General features: G+C 36.9%; 1 long non-coding RNA gene across 8 annotated transcripts in view; it reads right to left on the bottom strand.

Moving 5' to 3' along the window:
- The window catches only part of LOC119567118, a 155,656-nt gene that overhangs the window by 105,335 nt on the left and 26,897 nt on the right, over positions 1-23,424 (bottom strand). For all 8 annotated transcript variants that reach the window (XR_005226894.2, XR_006283801.1, XR_005226893.2 and 5 more), the window contains exon 2: positions 16,087-16,222. This is a non-coding gene — a long non-coding RNA (uncharacterized LOC119567118). The remainder of the gene's footprint in view (positions 1-16,086; positions 16,223-23,424) is intronic.

Below are 23,424 nucleotides of genomic sequence, written 5' to 3'. Positions count from 1 at the left end.
AATGAAAACATGTAACTACTACCAAACCATTCCTGAGGATGGAGAATTTTAGAATCCTGAGACATGGCTGGAAGAAATTATCTGAATTCCCTGTGTTTACAGGCAGGCACACAGAAAGAACAGCTCTTTTTTTTTTTTTTTAAACAATTCTAGACAGCTAAAACAACATCAAACAGATAAAAAATGGTCCGACTTCAAACGCATAATCCTGTCACCTTAGACACTCTTTTTGCTCTAATTAAATGAATAGTGCAGTAATAGATTGATTAGAAAAATGATCAAACAAATTGAAAGAAATCCAAGACTTCTCCACACTGGATTTCCCAAATTTTGATCAAATGAAAGGGGTGAAATTCAGCTATTTTACTGAATCAGGATAAAGCTGTACAATGTTGGATTGACATATAAGAAGTTTCTACCAATGATGTAATGAAAACAAACATTTCCAAATGTCTATATCTATTTCCATCTTTACCTTCCCATAACTAACAAAGGTATTCAGGTATTGTCATCATATTTAGTATTTTAAAAGCAATAGTTACGCTTTCATGTATCTTTAACCTTTTTTCAAATATTCTAGAGCCCCATAACAAGTAAGTGTGTCACTTTTTGGCATCTTAGTGTAAAATCACATTCTGTAAAATAGGAAGATGCATTCCAATAATTACTAATGCAGGTTCCAGAGGTTAGGAGAATATTGGTGTCTCACTTCCTAAGGCCCAGATCCTGTAACCCTTAATCCTATGACGAGACCCATAGGAAATAAATGGGACTACTCATGTAAATAAGCACTGAAGAATAGGGCTCTACATTCCTGCTTTCTAAGGTGCTGAAAGAAACATATGAAGTTCAATGACAAAACTCTACCAAAATCAGATTTAGCATAACGAGAAAAAAAATATTTTTTAAAAAAACCCTTGTTTAATAAGCTGATTTTTCCATGAGAAGTCAGGGTTAATTTTTAAAGACAAATTTCCATGCAGCAACAATTCTCTTTAATTATTTCAATGTGAAACAGATTATCAAGCATATTTGTTCCCTGTTCTCAGTTTTTGGTGTCTCACAAGATGTTTAATATTCTTCAGTTCTGGCTCAAGCCCACAAGGCGCTGACTAGCCTGAATGGGAAACAACTTCACCTGCACTTGAGGGTGGTCAGCACCAGCCAGGAGGCACTCATCACCTTGCAAGGACAAGGCCTAAAGTTGTCTTCCATGTGGCCCTGTAACTAAAAGCATCATATTGTTCTAATGGAAAAAGCACCCACTTTGGGCCAATTCTTCCACTGAAGCTCATGGAAGAAAGGACTGTAAGATCTGGCACTTTACAGATGAATAGAACCACTGTTGTATAAAGCATAGAATACAATCCTCCAGTTTTAAGGAATATCAAATTACCATGGGCTGTTCAACATGCTCCATCAATTGGCTACAATATGCTCAACGGCATTCCAGTATATTTGTATGGGAATTTTTCCAAATGTTTTGAGGTTTAATAATTGTGTTCAATAAATGATATAAATCCGACAAAGTTAATGAGAACATTGCAAATACACTCCAGTGCACAGTGCCAGTGCAGGATGGCATATCAAATAGTAGCTCTTTGAGTTCACAAGTATTTATGGGAAGTATTTTCAGTGTTCTCTTCAAACCGGAGAAGAATAAACTGGAGAGTTTACATTGCAAAAGGACACCATAACACCAACATGCAACAACAGCTGAACAAATAGGAGTTAAAGTAAAAAAGATAAAGCAGTGTTTTCAGTATTCACCTGCTGAAACATTTGGTTAATCAAACGAATGAGTTCAAATATCTCAAATGCAGTAAATATGCCATAGAGGTCTGTTGTTCCATCCAGCAAAAGCGTTATGGCTGGTTTTTTAATATTATTTTTAACTCAAAAGAAAAATCTATTAAAAAAAAGATTCCAAAGCTCTCAAAGACACCAGAACGTTCATAGACACACTCTACTACATTTTCATGAGACAAAATTGTTTTCTTCGGGGGGGGGAGGGGTGGCATGACAAGATTTTGGACCAACTCTACCAGATCAGCTGTAATCTAATGGTCTTTTTTTATACCACCTACAGTCAAACTCACTATATAGCCAGTCATAAGATTAAAAGCTTTTCAAGTTGCTATCTTGGGAAATTTCTTTCAAGGAAATTACTACAAAGCCTTGTTTTAGTATGTACCCCTACTGTGAGTCGTACTGTGCTTTTTTAATAAGGAAAGCTATCCATCCATAGAGGTGTATCCTGTTCTCCATGCTTGAGTGTCTAACAGCAGGCACATACAGTAGACACTCTGATGTTTTGCTTCTTTAATTTTCACTCCATAATGTTGGTGCCTGACTGATGCATGTGCCTTCATAGTAGTTTAATTATGGGTGTGCACAGAATTTGGAGGTTTTCAGTCAAAATAACAGATATTATAAACAGCCTTTATGTATAAACATACTAAGATATTGCTATTAGAAAACAATGCCCAATTATTAGTGGGTGGGAAATAGCTTAAAACTACCAAGAGAAGAACATAAGTATGTCATGATTAAAATAGAAAAAAAGCTAGCTCTACAGAAGCCTAATTTTAGTTCTTTTTTTTTTAAACGAAAAGATAATTTTGCACTCAATACAAAATGATTTAAAAATGTGATTGATGTGTCTAACATAAATGGTCATATAATGCTAGCTTTCGACACACAACCTTGTCACAGAATTAAAGTAATTAATGACTGAGGGAATATGGTTTTTTTCAGTGTAAGGATATGTTTTGATTTGAATGAAAATTTTAAACACAGGTCAAGCAGATCTTTGATAAAATAGGTTACTGTACCATTCAGATACCAAATCTGAAAAATATTTTTAAAATCATGGACCATGTACTGAGCTAGTATAAATCAGTCTTGCTCCATTGACTTCAGATTTGGTATGAATATTGACCGAATGGAGCAACATCAGTTCTCACCAGCTGAGGATCTGTCCCTGTAATCACAACTAAAAAGATTTTCTTAGATAAATAAAGGCCTGAAGTCTTTACTCACTCACACAAAATCCCACTGAAGTTAGTGTTAGCAATGCATTAATTTAAATCTTGACAAACTACACTACATACACTGTCTAGTGACATGGTTACTGTCATTGCATATTGAAATCAGCTCTTCAGAAATCCTAAAACACTGACAGAGCAGTACGAACAGTTCCATATTGTCTCATGTGGTCTGGAAAAATACCTGACTGTTCTCCAGTTATGTTGCATTTCTTCAGTAACTGACAAAAAAATTAGTATATTCATTATTTTTGTGAGCAGGAGTTTGAGCTAGCCTGAGAAAACATGTACCTATGCTGACAGAATGGGAGTACTTTAATTTCCAAATTACATACATAAATAAATCAGGTATATCACCTGGTAAGTGAAAGATTATGAAAATAGTAATAGCCTACAAAATCTTGAAAGGCATCATAATTCCTCAAACAATTATCTTCTGTCAGTTATTTGTGAGTAGCCTCATGTAGTTCAAGAAGAGAAAATACAAATGTGCTCCTTTAAAATTCATGAAACCACTCATTCTGTCATAAAAGCAGGCATCTTTCATGGCTACTTATTTCACACAGTCTCATAACTAATACTGACAGTTATTTGGAATACCAAAAAAATGAGCATTGAACAAAGAACATTTGCTGCTCAATTCTTACATTGTAATGTCTAAAACAGAAAATAAAATCACATTTTATATACAGTTAAGAATTTCTGGTGTAATTAAATTAAAATTGGTAGATAAAAATGAGATTGTACAAAGACTAGTGGTGTACTGCTACCAGTACTGGGCTGTGCTGCATCCATGACAACAGGATGGAAGGTTGCTTTTAATACTATTATCTTACATACCCACAGCTGAATGCTAATGCAGCTATACTGAGGAAATCAAGTTTCAGATCTGTATCCACTGAACTTACATCCACAAGGCAGAGAGTCAAAGACCCAGAGTAGAATACAAAGGCTAATCTCATAGTTCTGTAAACTCCCAAAAGGTCCGTTATTTCAAAAGGTACGCACAAGTATTAATTGTCAAATATTTTATACTTTAAGCCTAAGTTGAGGCAAAATCAGATTCCTTTCAGCTCTATTTTCTAAAGGATAGCTGCACCAGAAAATGTAGAAGCTTAACTCAATTTTCATTTGCATTCTGTAAATAGAGAATTGATCATTTTGTTTCATATAAACAATGTCTGCTTTTCCTCTGTGAAGAGCCCAAAAATGTGCGATACATATATAGCCTTGTCCTTGTTTTCCGGAGGCTAACATAATTCAAGTGATCTGTCCTTATTCTAGCTGTACACCCAAGGAACAGGAAAAATTCAGACTGAGAATTTAATCTGTCCTATGCCTTTACTAGAAGTAAGAGTTTTATCAGGAGCAATAATGAATGCTTTCAGAGGCAGATTTAAGTATCTGCAAAGCCCATTGTGTAGTCCTTCCCACCCAAATGCACACTGAAAACACCAATTTAGCTTATTTTTCATTTAAAATACATAAGTTATTTTAGAAATAAAAAAAGACAACTTATCATTTTGGTTCAAGTTGGGCAGCAGGTTTAATTTTTCCCAAATACAGTAAGAATGAGAATCCTCTAAATATCTCAATGGGCAGTGCTGTAAAATCAATGTCTCTCTCTCACAATTGCTAACAAAACCAAAATGGCTCAGTCCTTCCCCAGGCGCAGAAATTCCTTTAAAGTTTGTTTTACTAGGAGTGGTGTGGATACATGTGAATAAGGAACTCTGACTCAGCTCACAGGAGACGAAGATAGTCTCCCAAAACACTTTAGTCAGCCTTTAGTGCACTGCCAATTTTCAGTCGCCCTAGTACCAGGTTATTTGTACTCATTATCAGACACTTTCTGGATAGAGAATAAATTCCAATTAGAACTATCAAATGATCTAACAGTTCATGCAACCATTCTCTCCCTATTCTAAAAGACCTACTGGAGCTTTTGATCACTTGCCTATAATATGGTGAAACTCAGTGAAAACTAGCTGAGCTAAGATAAACAGTTTGGGCCACATACTATCTGCATTCTGTACAACTCCTATTGATATACAGTACAGTATTATGGTCCCATAATCCTGTTAGAAACTCTTGCTCCATCTACTAGCCTAATAAAGCAGGAATATCTTGGTAGGTCAAATGTTCAATTATTTTGCCACTAGATTCCTGAAGTTATTATACATAATAGAGAACTGAAATCCACTGTTCCACCACCAGGGAAGAACCAAAGGAAGCATTTCTGATGAAGGCTACTCCAGTACATAAGATGCTACTTATAGAAGACCAAATCCAATGGAAATGAGAACTCCCTGACAAGTTGCTTGGTAGGTGTGCTGTATACCAGCAGGTTCATGGTGCTAATATCCAAGACAATTTAAAAGGCAAAAATAGAACACATTCTAGCCATCTGAGGAGAAGTATTCCCCCATATACAAGCACACAGTCTTCATTTGAAGAACTGAAGTGGTATTGTATTTGAAGAAGAGAAAATGGAAGTAGTAGGAAGGAGGGAGTGCACAATGGTGAAAATATTGGCTCATCAAAGAGAGAACGGAAAAAAATAACTGTATTATTTTATGAAACTCTAATTGAAAAAATATTAAGTTATTGTAAATGTATTTAAATACCACTATTTAAAGGAGACCCCCACATTCAGATATCAAATAAAATTGATGTTTATGAGCAATAAAAGTCCTTGAAAATGCAAAAGGCAGAAGTCTTATGTAAAATATATCATGAAGTTGCCCATTATTCCAGATTGTCCTGTTGCTTGCCCCTCTTCCCAACAGTTGTCTTTCCAATAGTACAGCTGGTGCCACTAAACACAGACATTGAGTGGCAGGAATGGATTCTACCTTTTTCATCTGAAAGGCCCTTAACTCACAGAATTAGTACTTTGAGCAGAAGCACGGAAACGTGCTGACACATATTCTTAACTAGTACTTACAGGTGGGCACACAAAATGGTCCAAAGTTGCCCAGGGCTGTCCAGGCCAATATTAGACTCCTGACCTTCTGATGACCCCAATAAGGACAACAGCATGGAACATGAAGGCTTCTATTGCCAGCCTACTCCTGCTTTACTCGTATTTCTAAATTAATACCATAAAGAAATGTCATTATTGTTCATGTTCATTTTTAGATCTATATTCCGGATATTATCCATCCTTCTGCATGATCAGTTCTGCAAAGGGGAATTTGAGGCAGTAAGCTTGGTGAGCTCATTTTCCAGTTCAAAAACTCATAAAAGAAATTAGTCCCTAGTTAGGGGTGCATTGCACTATAAATTAATTTCATATACAATCAGAAATGACCACAGAGAGAGTGACCACATCAACTCCATTTGAGAAGAGGCTCACAACTTGAGGGGTGGTCTCTTCCTTCTTATTGTTTCTAGGTCTAGGGAATACCAAAGATGTCCAAAGAAACCTCCATTCAACCCAGAACATTCATTGGATCCCAACAAATGCTGGGGACCAAACTGAAACCACCAATTTATTTCAACAGATTACCAAACAGCCAAGCATATGAATTCATTTGAGCTAACAAACTACGGTAGCTGTTGGATTACTTTTATTCTATTATCACCGGCATGGATCAAGCCAATTTGTAACACAACTAGCTTAACAAGAAAGTCAAGTTAATAATTCCCGCATAAGTGCCAATTCACCCCCCACACTTTTAGATAACCGGACATTGGAGAGGCTCACTAGAATGCCAAGGTCTTTATTGTGGCCACCAGTCAGTTGTGGCATCATTAAAATGTATCTTCCTCTTTTAATCTTAGGAGCCTGTAGTGGCACAAACTGGGCTAAGGCTGATTCACAAAGATCAGTGTTGAAGTTGTTCATTGATGCACTCTCTGAGAGGAGGCAGAAACTATCAATATCATTGACCTTTGTGGGTGCAGCTGCTATTTCAGCATGTGCCCCACCACACAAATTAAATAAAACAGCTGTTGTTGCTGTTTTGGTGGTGATGGTGGTAGGAGGTGTTTCTCTCTCTTCCTTTCTATGCCTCCTCTCTCTAGTTTCATCTCCATTTGTGGTATTGCTGATAATATCACTACCAGACTCACATTTATAGTCTCCAAAACCTCCCGTCTTTCCCAATTTCCCACCAAAATATTTAATAAAGCCAAGAATGCTTTCTTATAACATTTCCTTCCAAATCAAAAACAAAATAGAAAATGAATGGCAAATATGTCCTGAGCTTCATGCCGGTCCATTATTTTTTGATCATATTACTCGGATGCTCAAACGAGTTCTCTTGTCCCCAAATTCCCTCCATCAGGATGAGAATGCTGTTAATCCCATACAGTATGTAAAACTCAGCCAGCACAAATGTGAGACAGCAAGTATAATTTAACCTTTGACCTTCAGCTTCACCCATCCATTGTAATACACAAGGACAGTTTTTGCTAAACACAAAAACCTGTTTTTTGCCGATAGGGGAAGCTGCAAATGGTGATATTCCCCCTCCCCAACACACATGCCCCCCACAACAATTCTGCAACATGGGAAAAGAGAAAAAATACAAATCAGTTTTAGTTTACATAAAAACATTTTTGTCCTAACAAAAGGCCTCGAACCTGCAATCTGTACCATGAAGGGAAACCCCTGTGTTTGTGCAGAGCTCAATTGGCTTCAGTGATCCTCCAGCCAGGTCTAAGCATTCACCAGCACGGAGTCCCATGGCACTGAGTGGGGCTCTGCACAGGCCCAGGATTCCCGCTGCATGGATCAGGCTGCAGGATGAGGACTCCAGTCCCTTCCAATCTCCCATCACTTTATTTGCATTGAGTTATCCAGTGTGGCCTCTCAGCACATCTTACATGGTAATTACATATATTCATACAGGAAACATTCGCAAGGTTTCATTAGAAAACTACAGACTCTTCAGTCAGAGTTTCTTTCATTAAGCATCCAGGCTTCAGTACTTCTACCAGCCAAATTCTGTGTTACCGCTGAAGAAGAAATAAGAGACTATGAAAATGCTGTAGCTTTTAAAAACAAACATCAAAAGAAAAGTGGTAAGGATGCACTTGATGCCATCTTGAATGACTTAGAAGAGAATGCTATTGCTGATTGCAAGTTTTCTGTTTATATAGGTCAGTGTCTGGAAGGACTGTAGCTTGGATATTTATAGCAATATTTCTTCTTGGGTGGTTTTGTTTAATAGCAATACAATTTTGTTATGTTCAGTTTTCCAAAAGAAATGTTTTGTGGCAGTATTGGTCTTTCCGATGAAACATTATACACTGTCAGACTCTGGATTGTTTCTTAGTTGTCATTGTTTTGGCTGATAGTCTTCACCTGAGATGTACAGAGGGCTTCATTTAAAATTTTACCAAGTGTATTAGACTTTGATTATTCCTGTTTTATCAAAGGCTCATCAATTACTATTGATGTAACATTTTATAGAAGGAAAAAAAAAACCCTAAAAAGTTTTACAAAACAGAAACATTATGTGTGGGATTTTCAAAACTACTCAGCACTGGCCTGACTCTCCTCCCATTAGTGATGACCTTTGAAACTCCCATTGTATGAGAATAATAATATAAATATTTTGTCAATATAAGATATGACAAAGAGCCCCATCCCTAAAATACCTAAGCACCTGAGTCACTCACCTATTTAAATCTTCACAAGATCAGGCCTTAGTACTGAATCTTTCAATTAATAGAATTAGTACTCATTTTGGCCTCCATGGCTTAGTCACTGATTTATTTTCCCTTGCACAAGAGAAATCAAGGAAAGTGAGGTTGGTTTTGGTTTTGCAAAATCAGGGGTGGATTGGAACCAGGTACCATTTATGGGGTTCAGATAAATGGCTCAGTTTTGACTAACTCTAGCCTAGCACATCTTTTCACAGCTTTGCTCACAGACATACATCACTGTTTTCCTACCTTCTACAGCTCAGCGTCAAACATCACATATGGCATGCATGTGAAAGCATTCAGCATGTGGGAACTAGCAGGAAAATGCCACATTACCAGTAGTGATCATGTAGATATACAGCATGGCAATACAAGGAAAACTCTTTCCAGACTTTTTCTCAGATGTGGATACAGCTAACACATCACTTATTGTAGAATTCAGTTGGGTGATAATATAACAATGTTTTACAGTAATAGGTTAGCTTTATATTACCCATCACTTTTCAAAGGCCTAATTCGCAAGGTGCTGAACAGACTCAACTCTCAACAATTTTAGCAAGAGCTGATGGTGCTCAGTGCTTGGCAGCATAAGATCCAAATAGTGGGGAAAACATTCTTGCTACAGACAAACCATCATATCTGAAGGTTAAATTTTTTTTTTTTACTATATCCTTAAAATTTCCTTCCATTATTGGGGAAAAAACAGTTATATAAACATAATTGAAGAAAAATGCATTGCTCTCATTTTTTAAAGAGATGCCTTAGGCAATGATAACTTACATAAAGTTGCCCTCATTTGTGTCATACTGCGTGTAAGTTACCTAAGGTGACTAGCATAAAATGACAATTCAAAAGTTTGAAAACAAGTTTCACACAAAAATCAATCAATCAATCACAAGATGGTTGACACCCAATATAATGGGACAAAAGCTCCCTTCACAATTTAATCAGTTGTGTGGGAATTTTTTGTTTTGGAGGCGGGGAGTAGAAATCATTTTAAAATATTCATTTACTCTATACTTTAAAACAGAGTAATTATTCATAGGTTATCACAGAACTGGAAGGGAGTAAAAACATTCTTATGCCAACAGGTCCATTTCTCTACCTTATCTCCAAAGCCTAGTCTTATTTAGCTTAATCAAGGTGTTCATTCTCCCATTTCTGGAAATCCTTCATAACGCAATGTATCAGAGGCAAAGTATACAGTGGTATATTCTTGTTAAAAATCATCTTTTCTTAATATCCTTCCTTATTCTTCCTCTGCTCCACATAGACATTTTAAAGCATCTCTCTACAAGTTTTAAGAAGCTAAACAGCAGTAGAAATCCAACAAATAGTATTTGTTTAAAAACCAAACACAAAAATATAATCCTTTTTTGCCTGTATATATTGGGCAAAAGTTATAAACTCTGTGTGTGGGTCTGAATGAGAGAGACAGAGAGAGAGAGAGAGAAATGATTAAAAATGTACCAAGAGCCATGAATGCATTTTACTGTCATTTCCTTTGATTAACCTTCACCTGACCTCAATCCCTAAGGCAATTTCAGTTTCTTTTTGTTCTTAGATTTAATTCTTCAGTCTGCCAGGTAAGTACATCTCTGTCATTAAAGAGCATTCATCAAGAACAGACTGTTTTTACGGAGTTTTTCAGAGAAATATGTGCTCTAGAGAATTGTTTGCAAAACCTTTAAAGTCACAATATCTGATAAAGTTTGGCCCAAACTTTAGATTTTATGAGACCTACACTAAGATCAACAGACATTATTACGTGACTTTTTTTACTGGATATTTTTTAAGCAAAAGAAAAAAAACTGTCCTGAAGTCATTTGAGCGACACCAATTTAAATCAACTGTGGGTCTCTGAATTGCCAACTCTCCTGGTTTTATCATAAGTGTTGTGATACTGGTGGTGGGGGTGGTGGAGGTTTAAGGCTCTAGATCTGTGAGAATCTCAGCTTTCATTTTATAAAATATGTAAGTTGTTATCCCCACATGGCTGTGAAGAATAGTTGGTAAACATGACCTAAAAGCTCAAAAACCAGAGAGCAATTAGATTGTAAACACTTTGAGTCAGAAACCATCTCCTTGTTCTGTGCCAGTACAGCACCTAGCACAATGGGACCCTAGTCCATGACTGGAGTTTGTAGGTGATACCACAATATAAATTAATAATAAATTATTTTAAGCTAGTCTCATCATTTTGGGAGGTATCCAGAGATTTTTGCTTAGTTGATATTGGCAAATGTTTGAAGCTGCCCATCCAACTCCAAATGGCATTAAAAAATTGAAAAACTGGAAAGGGTCCACAAAAGAGGTATGAGAATGATTCAAGAACTGGGAAACAGGCCTGATAATGAGAGACTAAAGAAGCTTGATCTAGTTTGTTTATTAAACACGAGATTAAGGGGTGACTTGACCATGGTGTACAAGTATTTATACAGGGAACAAATTTCAGGTAGTATACATCTCTTTAACCTAGTATGAAAAGGCATAATGAAATCCAGTGACTGGAAGTTGAAGCTAGACAAATTCAAACTAGAAATAAGGTGCATATTTTTTACAGTGAGAGTAATTAACCATTGGAACAACTTACATAGGGTCACAGAGAATCCACCATCACCTGCAGTCTTAAAATCAAGATTGAATATTTTCCTAAAAGATATGCTGTGGCTTGAACAGAAGTAGTGGGCTTGATGCAAGAACGATTGAGTGAGGGTCTGTGCCCCAGGTTATGCAGAAGGTCAGACTAGATGACATAATGGTTAGAAGTGATCAGGAGACAGTTTTCCCTTTCGAAATTTTCAGTTTTTTTCCTGTCCCTGGAACAAAAAGTCAAAGTCTCAAAATTTTTCATGAATTAATAATAAAATAAAATAAAATTTGGATCAGATTCACTGAAACATTGCATCCTGATAATTTTGAAATATTTCATTTCTATTTCAACCTTTTCTTTAAAAAATTACCTTATATCTAAAATTTTGAAATGAGATGTCATTTCAAACAAAACGCAAAACTTTTCATTTAAAAAGTGTTGAAACAGGATGCTTCAACAGGGTTCCAAAAAAATTATTCAATTTTTTTAAATCAGTCGTTTTATCAAAACTGCCCCTTTCCTGTGAACCATTTCCATTTCAATGAATCAGCATTTTCCAATAAAAAAAGTTGATTTGAAATATTCCCAACTAATTCTAATAATGGCCCCTTCTAGCCCGAAACTCTATGAATAAAAACACATATCCACACACCTCTCTAATGCGGAGGGTTTAAATGCATAAACTATATTTATGTATTTTCTTTGTCACGAATGCACACATTTCTAAAGGAGGCACATAACTGCTCACAACAGGTCTGTTTCCATTGGACTAAACTGTCCTCAGCAGTGAAAGATTCTGCAAACAGTCTTCTATAACAAACATATATGGTGAGCTCTAATAAAATAGCCAGCTCTTCAATGACAGATGTACTTACCTGATAAAGTGCCGTATTTAAATGGAGGGGCAAAAGGAAATGAAATAGCCTTAGGGAGTGAGGTCAGGGGAAGGTTAATCAAAGGAAATGACAGTTAAATGGGATGCATGGCTCTTGAGATTATGCATGTGCATTTTGTTGAAAAATATGTAGTGTTTAGAGGCAAGTCAAAATAATATACGTATATAAAAAGAAACATAGCCCACACGTCCTTCATAGCCCCACAGTCTACAAATGGATCTCCCATTGATGACCCAAAATCATTGGCTGAGGGATGAAGAAAACTAAGGTCTTACCAGAACAAGACAACTATCACTGAATTTATGTCATTATTATGAAATACAATTGAGATCCAAACCACCCCTATTTGGAGAGCTAAAATTATTCAGTGAAGTTGTCAGTGTTTGGAACCTAGCACCCACAGCTCTCCTTTACACTTCCCTTACATTTATTGTCTAAACTTGGTGATATTTTCTCAAAATAGGTATTTGAGCAAATAAGGGGAAAACTAGAGCTGGGCAAATACTACAAAAAATGTCTGTAAATATTGATTTGGATTTTAAAATGACTTTGCTTTGGTGATATTGATGTCTCTTTGTGTTTACTTTCCAACTATTTTCATACCATTGGATTTTTACTACCCGTTCTGTTTCTTAAAACCAATTATAAACTTGCATATTTGTGGAATGGGATTTTTAAATTTGCCCTCCACAAACATTCACCCAAGAAATCTGATTATAGGAGTTTCCTTCAACTTGTCAGGGAACAGAAACAATATCATGTGTCTTGTAATAAGTCACAACTAAGCAATATAGCTTAAATTTCTGATTTTGAATTGCAGGCCACATAGTCACTGAAACTGAAAAAAATTTTTACCGAATAACTTCAAAAAACATTCCACAAACAGAAGATAAAATTCATCAACTCGGTTATTCATTATGAGTTATTCACTCAGCTCTACTAAAATCTAATCGGTTTCTAAAAAAGCATCCAAAACGTGTTTTAAATATAAGTTGCAATAATGAAATATGGCAGTTGATCTTGAAATATGCCCAGTTGATCTTGAAATGTGCCCTTACCCAGAGTTATTAATCCCCCATCACTTTGACAATTGATTTTGAACACCGTCTGTTGCAGAGTCTTTATAATACAAGATCATAAACGTTCAAAACTAATTTATTGCTCTTTGTTCCACCTGGCAAAAATGCAATGTCAAATTGAGGTTGTGCTGAAACAAAGATGCAGATTAATATTTGTATATTATTTTTGTCCATATTATAGTCAAAAAATGTCCACAGAAAAGCATAGAAAAAGGAAGAGACTACACTGCCTTTAATCACTGGAAAATATTTGTACAAATAGTGTTAGGCCATTTTTTAAAACGTATGTGTGTGGGGTGGGGGGAATATCACTATGTGGAGCTATCATTACTGATATTTTTGTTCAGTTGTTTGTTAACTAATAAATATTAGTCCAGATTTTCAAAGGCATGTGTGTAAAAGCGTTCCTCAAGACATGCGTATAGGTACATGCATGCACTCATCAGGTGTGTGTAGATATATGCATGTGCTCTCAAGTAACATTTACATCTATGCAATTGGGGCATGCAGACATGTGCATGCAGGTTTGTACACATGCTTTAGAAAAACAGGTCATTTCACAAGCCCTCATCAATTAAGCTTGTTTTGAAGATTCACTAACCAGTATTTTCTGCACTGCCAGTTATCACTTCTCATTTTAATCGCAGAGAGATCCACAATTCCAGATCAAACCAAAATAATGAGGGGGAGGAGCAGTGAGATTAGGAGGTAGTTAAAACAATATATAAATAAAGCACATGTTCGCATAAAAAAATGGTCCGTGCAGCAGTTACTTCTGAATGAACACCTCCAACTTGTTTGCATATTCTGCAGGCATGAACTCAGCTATTAGGGAAAGAACCATTACAGCTGTTGCACCTGTAAATAGTATTTTTGCTATTTCTGCAGCATACTCTGTGCTTTCTTGTCAACACACCCCTTTTATCAATGAATATGTACTTCTCACAAGTCTTTAATGGAATAGGTGTGTTTTCATAAATATTTCTCCAGTTACTAGCTGGGTTATATATATAATATATGTTATATATTTCGATCCCATGTACTTATCTGTTATATACATAGTTTATAATTTATACTTTTCATCTATGCTATCCAGTTTGAATTATTCACTTTAAACTGACCTAGTATATTGATTTGTAATGATGTTTAAGGGCTATTTTTAAAGGATGAAAAAGAACGGATTACCAAGAAGCTTGTTGTAAGAATAAAGTCTTGTTCCAAGACTGCCTGAATTATAAGATTTCTAAAGTCAGCTACTAAAGTATTAAAGAAACAAAGATATGGAAAGAAGGTGTTTCATGCCTTTTTGTAAGTTTCTGTTGCTCCGAGTTTCCAAAGTAACTTTTCTTTCTAGAAAGACAAAACTGTAGTTTTTTTCTTATTTCTTTTTCTTCAAAATAATGATCCCTGACACTTTTTAAATTTACATACTGGGTAATCTGTAGAATATAGACTCACTCAGTTATCCTGGCAAGCCTTACTTTACCTCCTTCTTAAGTTTTTTTTTCTCTGAGTACCATGTATATTAAGTGGAAGACCTATCTGACTGTGTACTAGGAACATAGTATTCATGAGTCCGTAGACACCTCTGAGATATGGAAATTAATTTCCAATATAAAACAGTTAACTGAATAACTCTATATAAATTCAAGTTTAATATTAATCCCATTACTTTTGTTGGCAATGCAGTAACATCCATTCTCAAGTCATGAGCACTTTCCTGAGCAAGATGCAAATTAATTTTACTGCTCTTTTTCAAATACAAATTTTAAAAGTTAACTAAAGACTACAGAGATTTGAAACATTTTCAATAATTGTTTTAATTACAGCTAGGAGTGGAGAAAGGGGAAAACACCACCTGATGAATTAGCAATCATTTTTCTGACATAAAGGGGAAAAAAATAGTCTCTAAACTCTCACACCCAAAGAAAGTTCAAACAAAGTCAATGGAGAAAACTTTTGGTAAGCACACAGAGGGGCTGGTTTTGTTCTGAACTCAGAATTTTTCTTTTCTATCAATAACTAGTTTCACTTTTAGATAAAACCACTAAATCTCCAAACATTAAATATATACACTTTGACAGCTTTCAAAGCTTGCTTTCCATCCAAAAGTTGATGAGAAAACTCCATTAAATTCCTCAGAGCACATAAGGGGCCTCTTTTCTAGAGTATGAATCGCCAGCAAACAGCTCATTTCACTTCTGCATAAAGGTAAGCAAAATGCATATTTTGGGGGGGTCTTTTCTCTCCCAAGTAGATTTGGGCTCCAAAGACTGTAAGAGCCTTCTGGTGCCCTTTGACATTCAGACTTCCAGCATCTCAACCATCAGTCAGTGCTCAGGTAACAAAAGAACACTGAAACCTCCAGTTGTCATCTCTGTGCTACATCTGTTGGCCATGCTGTTAGGAAGCTTTGACCCCATCATTTGGCTGTAAATAGCGTGGAAATCAACAACAACAAAAACCTAAGTGAACAGGAAAACTGGAAGTTACAAGTCAGGGTCAGCAGATTTTCTTTGAAAACATACCTGTGAAGATATAAGGAATGGCTGAATTAAATTAAATCAAAGCAAACCTGCTATTTAACACTGCTAAAATTGTGAAGATGTGTCACTGATTTAGTGACTATCTGCAAATATGCCTCCCCATTTGATTAACATGTTTGTATTTCCATTTAATTTATAAGTCGTCTTTGGGAAGATTTTAATTAAGAGTTTTAATATATAATAGAAGGTCTATTGTATTATAGCAGAAATATTTTCCCTGTCCACCAGAATACTTTTTATTTCAGCTTCACACTCAAGGGTTCTCACCTGTTCTCCTTATGCTGGTTGAAATCTTGTATCCAATCTGTCTGAATCAAATTGTTTGTGTTTGTCTGAATACCATCATCTTCCTAGTATATCACTTATAGTTAACCATAAATGCAGGCATTGTCTTCCACTCCACCTACAAGCCAAATCAGACATTATTACCCGTTTCAGTTAAATTTCACCACTTCTATATTGTAGTTTGTTTTTCATTTGAACTCTGAAAGAAGAACAAACATGATCTAGTTGGAGGGCAAAAGAAGAATCAAAAGAAATTGTGTGCTGAAAAAATGGTATGAGTTAAAAGATTTACTTTTCCCCCCCTATTTTATTTATTCCCAAGGTTACAATGCATAATTTTACACAAACTCAATTACATAGCTCAGTGATTTACTGGCAGAGCTGGTCAGAAGATTCTATCTGGCTTTAACTAATGTGTTTGCCTATTTACAATACAAAATAAATCCTCAGAAAATTACAAAATGGGCAAAAACAACACCCCCACACACACACACACACTAATGTAAAGTCAGAAATGCATCTAATGTGACACAATATGAAGGTTGAAAAGAAGTTCCCTGAACATTGTTTTCATTTGGCAGACAACTGGTCAATCATGGTTCAGATATGGGTTCAGTCTTTCAGCTCATGCACTAGGATTCCAATCCAGCAACGTATTTCAGCATGTGGGTAAACTTAAGCATGAGTAAACTTATTGACTTCAAAGCTAAGTGTTGTCTTTATGCTTTTTTGGCAATTTCCTAAGGATCAGTTAGCATTGTAAAAGGGTGAACGTATTGACTATGACAGGACCACTCATGTACTTACAGTGACGCATGGACCTAAGTGCTTTGCTAGATTTGGGCCTACCAGCCATTTGGTAACGGATTTGAAAGTGTATCATGTTAACAACGAGCTACATTAATGTGTCATGAGCTGATACTTGTACCTTAGAGGAGGTGATTGCTGCAAGTGGAAATGTTCAAAATTTGTAAATAACTGAAGAAAGAGCTCCATGGAGCTCATCATTCACCAACAGAATCTGGTCCAATAAATGATATTACCTCACCCACCTTGTCTTTCCCAAAGGGGACACAGCAGGGAGCCTCATCAGAATGTTCCTTGGACATAGACAGCATGAAGCTGGAATTTCCAAACCAAACCAAAAATCAAAGGTTTCTCATGGCTCAGTTTTCTGGAATAATCTGACATGATTTTATACATGATGTGTACCTAAAATGACCTACTATGCACATCTCATGGTCTAAGTTTGTGTGAATTGACTGTGTTTATTTACTCACTTCTGCCACAAAGCAATTGCTTCATCAAACATGAAATACCACAATATGCTAGAACACCAAACTTTGCTAACAAGGGCCTAACCCTGCAATTCTGTCTCCACTCAGGAGAAACCTTACTGAAGTCAATGGGGCTTCCGATAGGCACTCTACTGGATCCAGCTTCAGGCTTGGTACCTTGATGAACACATTTAAAGAATTTGGATGATACATTAAATGGATTTGTACTATCAAAATACACAGGAGTGGGTTATTAATAATATTATTGATGGTGTCAGATTGATGCTGGGTCATCACAGTCAAATTCTGACCCTATTAAAGTCCATGGCGAAACTCCCATTGACTTCAATTGGCCAGGATTTCACCCATCATATATGAGGCAGAAGAGATGTAAGGAGTTAAAGTGTTGGCTTCCTGATGAACAGCTTCCATTTTTTAAAATTATAATTCAGTCAGCAAGAAGCAATCTTTCTTGAAGTGGAAACCAATCTCAACTAAACTCCTTGAGCTCTGCTTCATTCATCAAGAGAGAAAACACGGGTGCATGTGCCATGTCCTAACAAGAGAAAATCATAAGGAGAAGAGGACAATGTCTGATTAAATAAATATAAAACAACACCCTTCTCAGTCCTAACAAACCCAGGTTTCATTGCCCCCCATAATATTACATCCCCTTTCACTAATTTCAGTGAAATTGCTCTGAGTATTGCTATGGAACCTTAGATCTTATCCCTTGGAGTATTTTCAGTCCTGATTTAACCAATGAAAATGGCTTACCTTTGTTGTATACATGTATTGTAAGGCTAAACATAAATAGGGGTTGTAGAGGTGTAATTGAGAGAAGATTTTGACCAAGTGACTCTAAAATAACTTTCAACCACATAATGCTGGATGTAAAATTAATAGATATTTAAACCCTGAGGGACATTCCCCATCAATGTACACACTGCTCAGATTTGGGGGAGGTAACAACTTGAGAGTGTCTGTGTGGTGCATATTTTGGTACATATACTCATTCTGAATACAGGTAACATATGACCATAATGGCTTCAGGGGTCAACCTGATGGATATGTGTGTAAGGAATATACATGAAGAGCCATGCTGCCCAGGGAGAAAAGGGATGAAAAGAGCAGCACAGGAAACCTACTCCTGTGCACAGATGCCTGTGCAAGGGGGTTTTCTTCCCTGGGGATCCCAGCACTGTATCCCCACCCAGAACCTGGTCCCCCTACATGAAGCACCTTCTCATGTTCAGCCTCACAGAGCTCCCTGCCCAGCTGCTTTGGATGACATTGCCTAACATTTCTATATTTTAATGCCACTATAAATAGTAAACAGTCATTTTTAATTGATAAAAATTATTTCCCTGCAGGTTAGCCACCCAGGCCAACTGAGCGAGATTCTTAACCCAAGATACCAAAATAACCCCCTGAAAAAGGTTTGTTTGAGGGGAGGGGTATTTTTAACTTTTCTAAATCTCAATGATTTAGAACCTTATTATATTTTGCAACAATATATGTAGCATAACAGGACAGACTTAACATCTGCATTTAGACACCACCTGCCATCTCATCTTAGGTAAGCATGTTGTGGTAGACCAGGAAGTACAGAATATGCTCTCTTTTACATCTTTTCCACTCCATATTTAAACAACACTTAGTGCCCTTCCGCCCATTATTTTATTTATTTGAACATTTTCTTATCTATTTAGGTACTTACGCTCCCTTATTACCATCGCCTCACAATCATTACTGGCTTTTATTTTCACAACACCCTTGTAAGATAGGGAAGTACTATTCCAGTTTCACAGGTGGGGAACTGAGGCACAGAGTGAATTAAGTGACTTGCTCAAAGTCACACAGGAAGCCTGGAAAAGCAGAGAATTGAACAGTGCTCTCCTGAGTCCTAGTCCAATGCTTTATCCATTAGACCATCATTCCTACTCTATTGTCTTCTTATTTATTATTTTTTTCCCTTTCCTGTATAAGCTCCCTCTGGTTGTTCTTCACATTCGACTTTTGATTGCAATTGCTATTTAAGGCCCTGATCCTGCAAAAACGAACGCACATGCTGAACTTTACACTCATGCATAGTCCCACTGAAGTCAATGGGAACATTCAAAAAGTTCAGAATATGTGCATGAATTCTGGTGGGATCCGGGCCATAATGTTTTTATTGTATTACCACAGAATGCCCAGGCAGAAGTGACACTTAAAAATAATACTGTATATATTTCACAAAATTTCCTTGCATTTCAGTAGAAAAAAATGCATAAGAAATTCCTTCACTGATATAATCTCTTTCTCATCAGTTTGCTATTTTCTGTAGAGGGGGAAGATAATTGTAAAGGCACAGTTCCCAAGTTACCTGAAAGCATAAAAACTCACTTACATGTTACATATTAAAAACACAAATCACATTTTAATCAACTGCTTCCTTAAGTGTGAATTTCTAAAAAATTACTTTAATTGTGACCTTATAAAACATTTGATATTGATGACTCAGACTTTTCAATTAAATAGCAATAATGCAACAAAAGAAAACAAAGCAATGAGTGATGCCAACAGAAGTGTCATAAATACTCTTGTTTTATTTACAGTTTAATTTTTAAGGGATTCTGTACACTGGTCAAAATTCTGACAGGAAGATTGACATTCAAAACAGGGAGGGATTAGGATTCAGAATTCCTGGCTCTGCCACTGGCTCACTGTGTAACTCTGGACAAGTTAGGCCAAAATTTTCAAAGGAAGCCACTCACTGGGTGCCTCCATTTTTGTAGGCCCAGTCTGAGAGACACAGGGCCTGTTTCCCAGTGGTACTGAGCATCCAGAGCTAAAATTTACTTCCCCTGGAGCTGTGGAGACTCAGCATCTCTGAAAATCAAAATCTTGGTGTCTCAAGTTTGGCATATAAAAGCTGAGGCACCCAACGCTAGAGGGCATATTTGAAAAAATTAACTATACTTGGTGTACCTCAGTTTACTCATCTGTAAAATGAGTGTAATAGCATTTAACTACCTAGCTCATTGCAGCCATGTTTGTACAGTACTCTGAGAATCTCAAAGGGAAGGCATCGTATACTAGTAAATGCACATTATTATTATTACAAACCACCCAGTTCAGGAGCTGTCCTCGTTAAGTGCACATTTCCTTGCCTGGACATATTTATTCATTTCTGTACTCTAATGCTGTCTGCAGCAAAGAAAACGTTTTCCCCATTATTCATCAATACTCTTGTTTTACTTTTGCATGGCTAGTCCTAGGTCTGGACTTGCTCTGCATTGTTCAAATGGCATTCCTTGGCTCTGAGATCCATTGCTATAAACGTGACTTTCCTGCACCTGATCATCTGAGTTAGCTCTGGCAGAAATTAACTAATATTTTTCTTATGCATTTTCAGTAGTCCCAGGTGTCATAAATTAGGAGTCCTTCTCTTAACTTCCCCTTATATTGTGATTATTCAATGTTTTATTTTCCTTACTAAAACTGCTTATAGACTCATAGACTTTAAAGGTCCGAAAGGGCCATTATGATCCTCTAGTTTGACCTCCTGCACATTGCAGGCCACAGAACCTCACCCACCCACTCCTGAAATAGACCCCAGCTGCTGGCTGAGTTACTGAAGTCCTCAAATCATGGTTTAAAAACTTAAAGTTACAGAAAATTCATCAAAAAGAAAAGGAGTACTTGTGGCCTTAGAGACTAATCAATTTATTTGAGCATGAGCTTTCGTGAGCTACACTAATTTAAACCTGCAAGTGAGCTGTGCTTCATGATGCAGAGAAAGACAACCCCATCCCCCACAGGATCTCTGCCAATATGACCCAGAGGAAATTACTTCCCAACCCCAAATATGGTGATCTGTTAGACCCTGAGCATGTGGGCAAGACCCACCAGGCACATATCTGGGAAAGAATTTTCTGTAGTAACTCAGAGTCCTCCCTATCTGGTGTCCCATCTCCAATCGTAGGGGATTTTTGCTACTGCCAGTTGCCGATGGGCTCCATGCAATTGTAGGCAGTCCCATCATACCATCCCTTCCATAAACTTATCAAGCTCAGTCTTGAAGCCAGTTGGGTTTTTTGCCTCCACTACTCTCCTTGGAAGGCTGTTCCAGACCTTCATTGCTCTGATGGTTAGAAACCTTTGCCTAATTTCAAACCTAAACTTGTTGATGGCCAGTTTATACCCATTTGTTCTTGTGTGCACATTGGAGTTTAACATAAATAACCCATCTCCCTCCCTGGTATTTATGCATCTGAAGTATTTAGAGAGAGCAATCTTATCTCCCCTCAGTCTTCTTTTGTTTAGGCTAAACAAGCCAAGCTCTTTGAGTCTCCGCTCATAAAGTAGGTTTTTCATTCCTCGGATTATCTCTGCACCTGTCCCAGTTTGAATTCATATTTCTTAAACATGGGAGACCAGAGTTGCACACAGTATTCCAGATGAGGTTTCACCAGTGCCTTGTATAATGGTACTAACACTTCCCTGTCTCTACTAGAAATACCTAGCCTGATGCATCCTAGGACTGCATTAGCCTTTTTTATGGCTGCATCACATTGACAGCTCATAGACATCCTGTGATCAACCAATACACCCAGGTCTTTCTCTTCTTCTGTCATTTCCAACTGATAAATCCCCAGTTTATAGCAAAAATTCTTGGTTTTAGTCCCTAAATCCATGACCTTGCATTTTGCACTATTAAAGTTCATCCCATTTCTATCACTCCAATTTATAAAGTCATCCAGAGCTTATTGTATGATATTCTGGTCCTCCTCCATATTGGCAATACCTCCCAACTTTGTGTCATCCACAAATTTTATTAGCACACTCACACTTTTTGTGCCAAGGTCAGTAATAAAAATGGTAAATAAGATTGGTCCCAAGACTGATCCCTGAGGAACTCCACTAGTAACCTCCCTCCAGCCTGACAGTTCACCTTTCAGTATGACCTGTTGTAGTCTCCCCTTTAACGAAGTCTTTATCCACCTTTCAATTCTCATATTAATCCTGATCTTCTCCAATTTAACTAATAATTCCCCATGTGTAACTGTATCAAATGCCTTACTGAAAACCAAGTAGATTAGATCCTTTGCATTTCCTTTATCTAAAAAACTCAGTTATCTTCTCCAAGAAGGAGATTAGGTTGGTCTGGCATGATCTACCTTTTGTAACACCATGTTGTATTTTAATCCCAATGACCATTTACCTCTATGTCCTTAACTATTTTCTCTTTCAAAATGTGTTCCAAGACTTTGCATACACCTGAGGTCAAACAGACAGGTCTGTAGTTTCCTGGATCACTTTTTTTTCTCCTTTCTTAAAAATTGGAACTATATTAGCAATTCTCCAGTCACAGGTTATGATCCCCAAGTGTACGGATTCATTAAAAATCCTTGCTATTGATCTTGCAATTCAATGTGCCAGTTCCTTTAATATTCTTTGATAGAGGTTATCCGGGCCCCCTGATTTAGTCCCATTAAGCTATTTGAGTTTGACTTCGACCTCGAATGTGGTAATTTCTACCTCTGTATCCTCGTTGACATTAGCCACCCTACCACTACCCCAGAATTCTTCATTAGCCTCATTAAAAACTGAGGCAAAGTATTTGTTTAGGTGTTGGGTCATGCCTAGATAATCTTTAATCTCCATCCCATCCTCAGTGCCTAGCAGTCCCAGTTCTTCTTTCCCTGTTTTCTTTTTATTTATATGGCTATAGAACCTTTTACTGATAGTTTTAATTCCCTTTGCAAGGTCCAACTCTTCTTGCCTTTTGGCAGTTCTCACTTTATCCCTACAGGAGGCAGCTTTCCTTGTTGATCCCTCCCATCTTCCATTCCTTGTAGGCTTTCTGTTTTCTCTTAATCATCCATTAGAGATACTTGCTTATCTACCTTGGTCTGCCACCCTTCCCTAAAAATATTCCCTTTCTTGGGATATGGGATTCGGATAGCTTCTGCAACTTTGACTTAAAGTAATTCCAAGCCTCCTCCACATTCAGATCCTTGAGTTCTTCAGTCCGGTCCACTTCTCTAACTAATTC

Source organism: Chelonia mydas, chromosome 9 (genome assembly GCF_015237465.2).
Source record: "Chelonia mydas isolate rCheMyd1 chromosome 9, rCheMyd1.pri.v2, whole genome shotgun sequence".
NCBI classification, from domain to species: domain Eukaryota; kingdom Metazoa; phylum Chordata; order Testudines; family Cheloniidae; genus Chelonia; species Chelonia mydas.
This window is presented reverse-complemented; position numbering and strand designations above follow the sequence as displayed.